The sequence below is a fragment of the Peromyscus californicus genome, unplaced genomic scaffold, assembly GCF_007827085.1.
Source record: "Peromyscus californicus insignis strain IS unplaced genomic scaffold, ASM782708v3 Scaffold_4__1_contigs__length_199733344, whole genome shotgun sequence".
In the NCBI taxonomy this organism is placed as follows: domain Eukaryota; kingdom Metazoa; phylum Chordata; class Mammalia; order Rodentia; family Cricetidae; genus Peromyscus; species Peromyscus californicus.
The window spans coordinates 159538109-159551794 of NW_026294562.1; the positions used below are offsets into that span (position 1 = coordinate 159538109).

Sequence of the window (13686 nt, forward strand, 5' to 3'; positions counted from 1 at the left end):
GCAGAGCACTCATAAACTATAATTTCTTTCAAAAGAAAGAAAATAAAATACACACCTTAGTTTTTCCTATAAAAGCAATTTATGGCGAAAGTAGTTATTTTAGCTCACAGACAGTATACAGCCCATCGTGTCAAGGAAGTGAAGACCACAGACGCTTAGAACAGCTAATAAGATTGTGTCCACACTCAGGAAGCAGAGAAGGACGAATGCCCACTGCTCAGCTTATTTTCTTGACTTTCTCCATTGTATGCAGTCCAGGATCCCTGGCCAGGGGATGGGCTCACCCACAATTAAGATGGGTCTTCCCACATCATTTAATGTAATCAAGATAATCCCCCCACAGGCATACAAAAAGGCTCATCTCTCAAGTGATCCTAGATCCTGTGGAGTAGGGGTTTGCTGCTGGGTCTCCTATCCCGGCTTCCCCTGATTGAGTGGCTGGCGTTACTTGTAGTCTATCAGCACATCTCTCAATGGAACCTGAAATCTTTACTATTTAAAGCACCCTTTGTGGGTTACAGAGCAAGTTCAAAGCCAGGCTGGGCAATTTAGGGAGACTTTGTATCAAAATTAGAGGAGGTAAAAAAGAAAATTGGAGCTTGGAGATATAGTTCTGGCATACACAAGACCCTAGGTTCCACTTCCAATACTGGGAGTGGGGGAGAAGAAAATCTCTAGTTAATCTTAACAGCCACAAAATTTAGTGAAAATTAGAAATTCCCATATGTTTCACAGATATGGAATACATCTGATGATCTTGTCAAGAGGGCAAGATTACCACCAACCATCCCATGCTCGCCCACTCCAAGTCTGTGGTTGGCTCAAACCGTCCTTGAAAGCAGAACAGAGCTGTATTACTTTAGATTCAGGCTCAAGTCTTTTATTATTTTCTTACTATTTTGTGCCCAGGGGCGTTCTGTCTGCACATATGTCTGTGCACCACCTGTGTGCCTGTACCCACAGTGGCCAGAAGAGGGCACTGGATCCCCCGGGACTGGAGTTACAGATGTTTGTGAACCATCATGGGGTGCTGGGAATCAAACCCTGGTCCTCTGGAAGAACAGCCCGTGCTCAACCACTGAGCCCTTTAACTCAAGACAAGATGTCACTGTTTAATTTAGCCTCAAACGCACAATCCTCCTACCTCAGATTTCAGAGTTCTGGAATTATATGTGTATCTTCCTACATAGCAAACTTCTACTTTCTAGAACTATCTAAAAATTGTAACAGATATTACAATTTGTAACAGATACAATGTGTCTAAAGAAAATCCTTTTCCAAGAAAAGAAACTAATACTTCTGGGAAGTGTCTTTTCTGCCTTGACTTCTTCTAAGTAGTTTCCATGCACTGTTGGTTTAATCTCCAAAACTGTTCTTTTAGGTAAGCCCAAACAGCATCAACTATAACAGTACTCCTGGCACCCACCCAGCCCCATTTCCATTACATTAGCGGATCTACCTTGCCTTCACGTGCATTCAGGCTCTGAACAGCTTAAACTAGCTGCCAATTATATATATATATATATATATATATATATATATATATATATTGCATCTTTTATTTTATTTTTGTATTTATTTATTGGTTTTTCAAGTCGGGGTTTATCTGTGTAGACCAGACTGGCCTCGAACTCACAGAGATCCACTTGTTTCTGCCTCCTGAGTGTTGGGATAAAAGGTGTGCTCCAGCACCACCTCCACCCCCACATTTATTTTATTACACATCACTCAACATTGTTTCTCCTGAGTTCATTATTTAAAAAAAAAAAAAGTAATACTAGCTGGGCAGTGGTGGTACACACCTTTAATCCCAGCACTCAGGAGACAGAGGCAGGTGGATCTCTGTGAGTTCAAGATCAGCTTGGTTTACAGAGCCAGTTCCAGGACAGACTCCAAAGCTACAGAAGAACCCTATCTCGGAAAAAAAGCAACAAAAAGTAATACTTATTGGGCAAGGTGACACAGGATCGAAATCTTGGTATACTGTGGCTTCAGATGCAGCTCAGTTGGTAGAGTGCTCGCTTAGCCTATGTGAGGCCCTGGATTCCATCCCCGACACCACATAAAACGGGTGCTGTGAAACACCATCACCCCCACCACCCCATCCCCCCACGCCCTACCCACCCCCACCCCAGTGATTACAGCACTGGGCAGGAAAAGGCAGGAGCACCAGGGAAGGGTCACTCTCAAGGGCCAGCTGTGGTGGCTCACTCTTTTAATCCCAGCACTGGAGAGCAAAAGAAGGCAGAGCTCTGTGAGTTCACACTGGCTTGGTCTACAAAATTGAGTTTGAGGCCAGCCAGGGTTACCTAGAGAGGCACTCAACAGACAGATAGATAGATAAAATAAAAACAGGAACACTACAGAAAACACATTCATATCGATGATAACTAGATACACCATACCCAACAATTACAACCCAACAATCCTACTCCTTGGTGAACATCCAACAGGAAAAGGATGCTTACAGCAACATTAGTCACACAAAAAGAAAGATCGAACTGGCTGATGGGGGACTCATCGGATAGACGCACTTTTCTCCACAGTCCTAATCATGAGTTCCCCTGGAACACACAAAAGTGGAAGGAGAGAGAAGCAACACCACAAAGTTGTCCTCTGACCTCTACAGCCACCCCATGGCATGCCCCACCCCCATCACACACACAATAATAAAAATGAAGTTTTTAAAATAAGCCATCTATTTCAAAGAATGTTCATCTGGGCATCTGGATGCCTTTATTTCCAACACTCTGAAGGCAGTCAGGCAGGTCTTTGGATTCCAGCCAGCCAAGGCTATACAGTGAGGCTCTGATACAAAAATTCTTTCATCTACTGATGGGGATGTTTGTCCGTCTGTGTGTTTGTTGGAGACTGGATCCACGTAGCCCAGGCTGGCCTGGAACTTGTTATGTAGGCGAAGATAACCTTGAACTCCTGGTTTTGCCTCCACCTCCAGAGTGCTGAGATTACAGTGTGTGCCATCACACCCAGCAGGAAAATTTTAAAGATGTATTTTTATGATTTTGAACTATGTGTATGTGGGAGTGTTTGTATGTATGTGCAGGTGACTCCAGGTGCTCCAGAGACCAGAGGAGTCTGATTCCCCTGTAGCAGAGCTGTGGTCGGTAGTTGTGGATCTCTCCCACATCACTGCACCCTCTCCCTGGAAAGCAGGAATGGTTTTTAAAGTGTGCTACCCTTCGCTTATTCAGGAAGAAACAATTGTTTTAAACAGAAAATTCACCTAGAAACAATCAAACTACCCCAGGGTTGCATTTGTTTTTGCAACACTGGCTGAAACACACACCTCCACACAGGAAGGGCGAAGTCCTAGGTGAAGGCCCCGCACCTGATGGGACTTGGAGGCTCAGTCCTAAGGGGGGGGGGGGGGCACGACACGGACACACGGACAGGGGACACATGACCAGGGAAGAATCATGCCAGTCTGTGCGAGAGACACCCTGCCTCCCTTTCTGCAGAGAGTAAGAGCAAATAATCCTAGGGCCTAGCAACCACACTGCAAACTTCAGTTCACTCCCTGAGTCAGGCACCCAGGCACCCACACCAAAGCAGGAGCTGCGAGAGGTGCTCGTTGCCTGGCAACGCCCACAAAGCCTGGAGCCCAGCTTCTCCCTCGCACATCTCCTGCATGCATACGCTCAAAGTCCTAGAAATTGTACTGCTGAGGTGTTTGGTGGCCACATGGATGACCTGTTGAGCCGCCTCACCCTTTACAAGTCGTAGACTTCACTTTGACACTTCTGTCCCAGCCCTCTGGAGCTCCCGGCCACCCATGCGGCACTCTGCTGCCCCCCTTCCACCTACCTTTGCGGGATCCCAGCAATGATTCCCCGCAACTCAGTGCTGAACAGTGTCCCTCCACTCACTGCTGGTTCTGTGATGACTATTATGTTATTTAATCCCCTCCTTGATTGAGACAGTGAAAGTGGGAAGTTAAAGGAGCTCAGTTAAGATCGCAAATCCAAACCGTGCCAGAACCTGAAGTGGGCCGCATGCTGCCAGCCACCATTCTACCTTGTGTGTTGCACCCAGCAGAACCATGTGCTTTTACTAAATGGTGAAACTTGGGTCGTTTACAACAGTGCATACGACCTCAATGTTCCCTAACCTCTATTTTAGTCTTAACAGCTTTACGGAGCTTGCACTTTCTGTGCTCAGAAGGTGAAGGATCACAAGTTCAAGGCCACCCGTACTACATAGTGATTTCGAGGCCAGGTTGCATTAAAAACCCTGCCTCAGAGGTAGAGGCCGACTTATCTTTGTGAGTTTGAGGCCAGCCTAGTCTACAAAGTGAGTTCCAGGACAGCTACATAGAGAAACTGTCTTGAGGGGAAGGAAAAAAAAAAGGAAAAGAGTTGCACATACTTAAATCATACAGTTTTTACATGTGCACGCATGCAGCCCTAAAATTATCACCACAGTCAAGAGAATGGGTATCTCCATCATGCCCAGAAGTTTCTTTCAGCCTACTTGCAATATTTCTCCCCAGCCACAGCCAACTCTGTATGGATTATTCATGTACCTGTGGATCTGTTTCTACTCACTGTACCATAGTTTACAGCCAGGCACAGTGGCTCACATCTGTAATCCTAGCACTCCAGAAGCTGAGGCAGGAGGATTGCTACAAATTCAAGGCCAGTCTGGCCAACATAGTGAAATTGTCTTTTTTGAGACAGGATCTTTCTACATAGCCCTGGCTGTGCTGCAACTCATTATGTAGACCAGGCTGGCCCCAAACTCACAGATATCTGTCCACCTCTGCCTCCCAAGTGCTGGGATTAAAAGCATGTGCCACCATTTGCCGCCCCCCCCCCAAAAAAAAAGGCAAGCCTTGGTGTCACACACCTGAAATCCCACAATTTAAGAGGCAGAAGTAGGAGAATCAGGGACTGAAGGTCTACATAATGGAGTTTGAGGCTAGCCTGGACTACACGAGAGTCTGTCTCACAAAAAAACAGAAACAAAAACTGAGTCAAACATAGTGGCACATGCTTGTAATCCCAGAAGGCTAAGACAGTAGTGCCACAAGTCTGCCCAGGCAATAGAGAGAATTTGTTTCAAGAAAACCAAACCAAATAAACAATACAGCTACTCACTTCGCTGAACTCCTTAACTCAGTCAGAGGGACGGATGAGGGGGCGGATGGAACCCCTCCCTAACCCCACCTGCCCATTGTCTCTTTCCAAGTCTAGGTTTCAGGATGAAGTCTCAAATTTTGTCCCCTGTTTCCTGAGGACCTGCCTTTTGTTTTTTCTAACTGTGCTTTCCTGGAAACAGATAAGATGGTATGTGTCAACTATGTTACTAGACAACATTGTTTCTAATGAAAATGACCCCTACTTGCTAACTTTTATCTAGGCACGGAATCACCATAGCTTTGGGCTCCTCTCTAACTGCAAGTTCCCCTTGGGGACCTGGAAGCCAGGCCTGCATGCTGAGTTGTTATCAAAAATACTGTTAGCCAGGGGCGAGGAGCTTCAGAAAGTCAGGCATCTCTCACACCTGCCAGGAACAGATCTTGACTCCATATCTGAAGCATCTGTGCACTTCTGTCAAGCTTCCCACTGCCAGGACTATCTGACACTCTTGCGGCCTGGGTGGATCCTGTCCCAGCTCCTTCTGAACACAGCAGCGGGACAGGATTCACGTTGGGTTGGATCCTAGAGGACTCTGCCATGGGCACTGCAAAGCAGTGGGAGCAACGCACTAGCCCTTCCAGACCCTTTGGTTCAATTTGGCCAATGGGTGGAGAGGGAAATGCGGACAGAGTTGGGCAAGGTGGCTCCCATATGTAATACCAGAACTCAAGAGCCAGGGGCAGACTGGAAATGGTGGCTCGTGCCTTTAGTCCCAGCACTCAGGAGACGGAGGTAGGCTGATCTTTGTGAGTTGCAGGTCAGGCTGGTCTATGTAGGGAGACGCTGGCTCAAAAGAAAGAAAGAGGTAGGAGGATCATGATTTCAAAGCTAGCCTGGGCCAGGCAGTGATGGTACATGCCTTTAATCCCAGCACTCGGGAGGCAGAGGCAGGAGATCTCTGAGTTTGAGGCCAGTCTGGTCTACAGAGCAAGTTCCAGAATATCCAGATATATATATATATACAGCTTTCTCTGTCTAGAAAAACAGAGAAAGAAAGTTCCACCGTCTGTGTGTCAGCAGTGTTTGAATGGAGGACTCTACAGGTGTCAGCAGTGTCTGGATGGAGGACTCTGCAGGTGTCAGCAGTGTCTGGATGGAGGACTCTACAGGTGTCCGCAGTGTCTGGATGGAGGACTCTACAGGTGTCAGCAGTGTTTGGATGGAGGACTCTACAGGTGTCAGCAGTGTCTGGATGGAGGACTCTACAGGTGTCTGTTAAGTCCGTGCAATCTGTGATGTCACTTAACTGCAACATCTCCCTCTTCGGTTTGTGGGGATGACCTATTGAAAAGAGTAGGGTGTGGAAATCACCCATGACTACTGTGTTAGGGTTAAGCTGCAATTTTGTAACTACTAGTATTTTTTAGGGTACTTGCTACGAAACTCAGCACAGATGTATGTGGAAAATCCTAAGGTCTTCTGGATGGCTTGTTCCCTCAATCAAAATGGAACCACTTTTTTAAAATCTCCTGACTGTGTTTTGTTTGAAGTCTTTGTCAGATACTAGACAGAGACACCTGCTTGTTTCCTGGTTCTGTTTACTTAAAAATACCCTTTTTACCAGCACTGGAGAGGCAGAGGAAGACAGATCTCTGTGAGCTCAAGGCCAGCCTGATCTACAGAGCAAGTTCCAGGACAGCCAGGGCTACACAAAGAAACTCTGTCTCAAAAAACAAAAACAAACAAAAAAAAACTAAACTCAAAGCTAGCCTGGGCTACATAGTGAGACACTTCCTTAAAAAAAAAAAAAAAAAAAAAAAAAGGTTTTTAAAAGAAAAACTTGAATGTCTATGTGAGAGAATCCACCCACCTTTCTTCTGGTGTGGAAAACTGTATTGCACGATGAGATAAACCAGCCCTTGGTCCCTGTGGGAAAGGCAGACACGGGTTGGAGTCAATCCAAATCCATGCTGATCGGAAACTGCTCAGCACCCTCCAAAGGGATCGAAATAGACACCCAGCTGCAGGTGAGCTTCCGGGGTAGATTGACGCACAGCTGAGATGGGTTAGATGCGTGCGATTGATGAAGGCGATAGATGAAGGCGATAGATGAAGGCGAAAGATGAAGGCGAAAGATGAAGGCGAAAGATGAGCTCAGAGAGCCCGTGCTTGTTCAGGACTCTAGCTGAAAGAGCAGGCGTGACTGCCAGGTGGACTCCAACTGCATCCAAACTGTGTGGGATCATAAGAGTGGGAGTGGGGGCGCGCCAGAGCTGAGGGTGCAGAGGGCAGACAGACAGGCAGGGCTACACTGAAGCCTCAGATCGGAGAAGCACTGGTGAAGGATTAAAGATAGTTCCCCTGCAGAAAAATTAAGGACACTGGGTGTGGTGGTTGCACCCCTGGGATCCCAGTGCTCAGGAAGCTGAAGCAGGCATAATAAGAGTTCGGCCTGCCTGAGACTCAGAAAACAGAAGAAAAGAGCCAGGTATGGTGATGCATGCCTTTAATCCCAATGCTGGGGAGGCAGAGGAGGACCTGGTCTACATGAGAGTTTCAGGACAGCCAGGTTATCTAGAGAGACTTGTCTCTTTGTCTCTTTGGGGGCCCGCCTCCCAGCTCCCAAATAAATCACACATGGAGGCTTATTATTAATTATAAATGCCCAGCCTTAGCTTGTCTTGTTTCTTGCCAGCTTTTCTTAACTTAAATTATCCTCTCTACCTTTTGCCGCTGGGCTTTTTTTTTTTTCTTCCTATTCCTGTATACCTTTCTGTTTTTTTTACTCTGTGGCTTGCTGTGTAGCTGGGTGGCTGGGTGGCTGGGTGGCTGTGTAGCTGGGTGGCTGGGTGGCTGTGTAGCTGTGTAGCTGGGTGGCTGGGTGGCTGTGTAGCTGGGTGGCTGGGTGGCTGTGTAGCTGGGTGGCTGGGTGGCTGGGTGGCTGGGTGGCTGTGTAGCTGTGTAGCTGGGTGGCTGGGTGGCTGGGTGGCTGGGTGGCTGGGTGGCTGGGTGGCTGGGTGGCTGGGTGGCTGTGTAGCTGGGTGGCTGGGTGGCTGGGTGGCTGGGTGGCTGTGTAGCTGTGTAGCTGGGTGGCTGGGTGGCTGGGTGGCTGGGTGGCTGGGTGGCTGGCCCCTGGAGTTCTCCTCCTTCTCTGGCTGCTTCTCTTTTTTCTCCTCCGCCTGCCAGCCTCATCTCTCTCTGTCCTGCCTCGATATTGGTTGTGCAGTTCTTTATTAGACCATCAGGTGTTTTAGACTGGTACAGTAACACAGCTTCACAGAGTTAAACAAATGCAACATAAACAAAAGTAACACACCTTAAAATAATATTCTACAACAGAGACCCTGTCTCAAAACAAACAAAACTGTGGGCTAGGACCAGTGAAATGGCTCAGCAGGTAAAAGTCTTGCCACTAAGCTTGAAGACCCGCGTTAGAGCCTTGTGACCCACATGACAGGAAGAGCTGACTCTCTTTAAGTTGTCCTCTGACCTCTGTAAGTGCACTGTGACACACACAATAGAGTGCTCTAATTGAACCCGACATTGCAGCCAAACCACTGTCCTCTGCTGCCATCTAGTGGAAACTGATAGGATGTGTGCATTGCTTAAAGAGACAGACTAAATAAAGTAATAATTATTGGTTATGGGTTTTTTTTTAGCGTTTTGGAACAAGGTCTCTTCTGTAGCCCAGGCCAGCCCAAAACTCACTATTATAGCTCAGACTGGAGTTAAACTTAATCAGTCTTCCTGCCTCAGCCTCCAGAGGGTAGAATTACAAGTATGTAGCTCTGTCCCCAGCTCATAATTGGTTATTTTAAAGCTGAGTTGTTTCCTAAGATTAATGAAACCCTAGTGTTGGAGAGATGGCTCAGTGGTTAAGAGTACTGACTGCTGTTCCAGATGGACCGGGGTTCAATTCCCAGCACCTACATAGTGACTCACAGCTGTCTGTAACTCCAGTTCCAGGGGATCAGATACTCTCACACAGATATATATTTTTTTGCAGGCAAAAAAACCAATGCACATAAAGTAAATAAATTTTAAATTAAAAATAAAATCCTTCATTACATATAGTATCTAGCAAAACATGCTTTTATAAGTAGTAATTTTCCACTCGGGAGTTCGAGGCCAGCCTGGGCTCCAGAGCGAGTTCCAGGAAAAGGCGCAAAGCTACACAGAGAAACCCTGTCTCGAAAAACTTTAAAAAAAAAATAAGTAGTAATTTTCACTGTAGTAAGCTGTTTTGAAAAAAACTATCATATAACACATTTTGATGCATAATTTCTAAAATTACCACAATAAGGCCAGATGTGGTGGTTCATACCTTTAATCTCAGCACTTGGGAGGAAAAAGCAGGTGGATCTCTAGAAGGTTGTGGTCAGCTTGGTCTACATAGCTAGTTCCAAGCTAATCAAGGCTACATTGAGAGAACCTGTCTCAACAAAACAAAACCAATAAATAAATAAATAAATAAATAAAATGACCATAATAAAAGGAGTAGACTTTCTTCTGGCAATTATAAACGCTGATGGCCAGTTGCATAGGGTACAGAGGCCACATCCCATTGGTACACAAACCCTGGCAAAATGCACTAGCCTGTTGTGTCGGTTAGGGCTTCTATTAGTGTGATCAGACATCAACCACGACCAAAGAGCAAGGCAAAGAGGAAAGGGCTTATTTGGCTCACACTTCAGCATTGCTGTTCATCACTGAAGGAAGTCAGGACAGGAACTCAAACAGGGCAGGATCCCGGAAACAGGAGCTGATGCAAAGGTCATGGAGGGGTGCTGTTTACTGGATTGCTCAGCCTGCATTCTTATAGAACCCAGGACCACCAGCCCAGGGATGGCACCACCCACCATGAGCTGGGCCCTCCATGGATCACTAAATAAGAAAATGCCTTACAGCTGGATCTCATGGAGGCATTTCCTCAACTGAGTCTCCTTCTTCTGTGATGACTCTAGCTTGTGTCAAGTTGACACACAAAACCAGCCAGAACACCTGTCTTTTTCCATTAAAGGTATTAACCAAAGCCACAGGAGTAAAATGCTCTTGTAGATGTAACCAACCGTCTTATTAAATAAGAAACACAGAGCCGATTCAGAGAAGAAAGCCATGAGGTCAGAACTAAGAGCCTTACCCTTCCTGCTTCAGCCAAGAGAGCTCTCCGAAAAAAAGGGGCCTACTTCCTGTGTGTATGTCTTTAAATAGTCTTTCTGTTCTGCCTTCTCATTGGTTGTAAACCCAAACACATGACTGCCCTCGTCACTGCCTGTCTGTAGAGACTTCCAGGTCTTCTATGGTTGGTATTGAGATTAAAGACGTGTGTCTCCAAAGCTAGCTGTATCCTTGAACACATAGAGATCTACCTAGCTCTGTCTACCAAGTGCTGGGGTTAAAGGCGTGCGCCACCACCGCCACGCTCTTGCTATGGCTCTAATAGCTCTCACCCCCAGGCAACTTTTTTTATTAACATACAATTAAAATCACATTTCAGTACAAGTAAAATACCACCACATGCCCTACATTAGATTACATCTAATCTTAGAGTTATATATATGTCTCTGAAAGAGTGTGTATGTCAACTATGCTACTAAAAAAGATGGCTTTGGTTGTTTAGCTGGGTCTCCTTGAGGGGCCCCTGGCAGTGTGATCAGAATCTGTCCCTGGTGCATGAGCTGGCTTTCTGGATCCCAATACCTATGGTCAGACACCTTGCTCACCCTTGATGCAGGGGGGAGGGGCTTGGTCCTGCCTCAACTGTACCAGGCTTTGCTGTCCCTCCATGAGAGGACTTACCCTTTTGGAGGAGGGGGAAGGGGAGGGGGGAGGGAAGGGGTGCGGGAGGAGGGATGAGAGGAGGATCTGTGGTTGGTATGTAAAATGAATTAAAAAAATTTTTAATAAAAAAAAAGGAACTTCCACCAACCCAAAAGCTAGGAATGTCACCAGAAAGCATTGCAGGGATTACCCTATTTCCGTCCATATATTGCAAAAGCCCCTTGATTCATGGCTTTCTTTTATAGTAACTGCAAAACTTCTATAAACAGTTTTTACATTGCACATGCTATTAAGGGTTATATGAATCTGTGTTCCTGAGCTATGGTCTCTCATATTTGACTTAAGAATAAACTATTTCATATTTAAAAAAAAAAAAAAAAGAAAGAAAGATGGCTTTGAGTAAAATGACCATTGAGGCCGGGCGGTGGTGGCACACGCCTTTAATCCCAGCACTCGGGAGGCAGAGCCAGGCGGATCTCTGTGAGTTCGAGGCCAGCCTGGGCTACCAAGTGAGTTCCAGGAAAGGCGCAAAGCTACACAGAGAAACCCTGTCTTGAAAAACCAAAAAAAAAAAAAAAAAATGACCATTGATTAACTGCAACTGACGGACAAACCTGTAAATGCCTGGCAAGGCAATTAGACATATTCACAACAGTTAGCTTTTGTGCATCTGTTGTTGTGTGAGAGGTTGTTTTGTTATGTGTTTGCAGAACTGGGGATCGAACCCAGAGCCTTGCACAAGCCAGGCAAGCTCACCACCCCTGAGCCACATCTGCCAGCAACACTTTGTTTCCTGAATTCAGAACTTTTTCTCGTGGATACATCCCCGGAAGCTGTGCATAGGAAACTGTTATGGGAGTCTCTTGTGAGGAATCAGAGCTGCCCTCAAAAAGAGCCAGTAGGGTTGTTCTGTTTGTTGAGACAGGCTCTCGTTATGTAGCCCTGATTGGCCTGAAATTCACTATGTAGATAATGTTGGCCTTGAACTCACAGAGATCCACCTGCCTCTGTCTCCCCAATGCTGGGATAAAGGCGTGCGCCACCACACCTGACGGCAGACTATATTTTTTACTCATTTATTTTTATATATGTGGATGTTCTGTCTGCATGCATGTATGTGTACCACATTTGCTCCTGGTGCCCATGGAGACCAGAGAGGGCACTGGATCCCCCCAGAACTAAGTTACAGATGACTGTGAACCACCATGTGGGTGCTGGGAATTGAACCTGGGTCCTCTAGAACAGCAGCCAGTGCTCTTAACAGCGGAGGAAAGAGAAGCAGAACTTAATGACCAAACAACATCAGGTCCTCTTTTAGGGCAGCCTATGTGCGCCTCAACCCCACTTCCCTAGCACACTCACCAAGTTGCTATTAGAGTGTCTTTCCTTCGGCTTATCTTTTTATCCTTTTACACAACTACAGTATAACTATCAGCTTGGGCATCAACCGATACACTATTACCTAGCTGATAAACCTGGTAATATTTCACCAGTTGTTCTGTTCTTCTTTTGATTACTTCTTTTTTGCACATTTATTTAGTGTGGGGATGGTGCCAGAGGACAACTTGCAGGAGTTGGTTCTCTCCTTCCATCAAGTGCATTCTGGGGACTGAACTCAGGGTTGGCAGCAAGAGCCCACCCTCTGGTCCTCCAGTATTATTTTTTCCTCATGGCATTTTCTTCCCACCCATTCCTTTTGTTCTGTCCATCTCTTGACTTTTGGCTGTCACCTCTCTATCTTGTTTAATCTGAAATGTCCACTCAACATTTTTTTTCTTCATCCACGGCAGGAATATTTTGAAGCATGCAGCCCTACGGCCGCCCTTCCTCTCGGGTTTGCCTGATTTTTCCTCATGTGACACTTTGATTACAAAGTGTCCTCCACCAGCTCACAGATTAAATGTTTGGTCTCTAGATGCTGGCACTGTTTTAGATCCTGATTTTTTTTTTTTTAATGTGATCTCAACTTGTAGCCCCAAACTAGCCTGGAACTCATGACTCTTCTGCTGAAGCCTCCTGGGTGCTGGGATCACAGGCTGGTGACATTGTTGTAGTACTGTCTGGGGAGACAGCAGCAACTCTGGGAGGCAAAGCCTTGCTGGAAGAACCTGGCCACTAGAAGTGCGTCTTTGAAGGCTGCATCCATTTCCTGTCCCTTCTCTTTCTCTGTGCTTCCTGTTCCCTGTGAAATGAATGGTCTCTGCCACACACTTGTGCTGCTGTGACCTTTGCCCAGCATCAGCAGAACCAAGAACCGTGAAGAACTCTCTGAAACCATGTGACAAAATAAACCATTTCCCCTCTGTCTCCTCGAATACCCGTCTATCAGAGAGACAGGAAAAGATGACAGTCAGATTCAGGTTTAGACCTGTACTGAGCCTCCTGCACACTGCAAGCCCTCTGGAGCCTGCCTGTTCCCATTTGACCTTCTAGATCAGAGGTCTGCAAACACTGTTTAAAGGTTTCTGTCACAACCACTCCATGTACCATTGCAGTATGAAGGCAGCACAGGTACCATGTGGATGAGTGAGCCTGGCTATCCCTGAAGTTTGAATATTCCTACTGTCTTAGTTACGGTTTCTATTGCTGTGAAGACACCATGACCATGGCAATTTTTTTTTTTTTTTGTTTTGTTTTTTTGTTTTTCGAGACAGGGTTTCTCTGTAGCTTTGGAGCCTGTCCTGGACTAGCTCTATAGATCAGGCTGGCCTCGAACTCACAGAGATCCGCCTGGCTCTACCTCCTGAGTGCTGGGATTAATAAAGGCGTGTGCCATCACCACCCGGCATGGCAACACTTATAAATG

The 13686-nt window shown here is 46.2% G+C and overlaps 1 long non-coding RNA gene across 8 annotated transcripts in view; it reads right to left on the reverse strand.

The window, feature by feature from the left end:
- The window catches only part of LOC128124629 (uncharacterized), a 101319-nt gene that overhangs the window by 67173 nt on the left and 20460 nt on the right, over nucleotides 1-13686 (reverse strand). For 6 of the 8 annotated variants that reach the window (XR_008222915.1, XR_008222908.1, XR_008222914.1 and 3 more), the window contains exon 1: nucleotides 3826-3931. The exons of 1 other annotated variant lie outside the window; for it this stretch is intronic. This is a non-coding gene — a long non-coding RNA (uncharacterized LOC128124629). Of the gene's footprint in view, nucleotides 1-3825; nucleotides 3932-6969; nucleotides 7774-13686 lie in introns of those variants that run through there. One more of the 8 variants, XR_008222912.1, reaches the window with a different exon arrangement.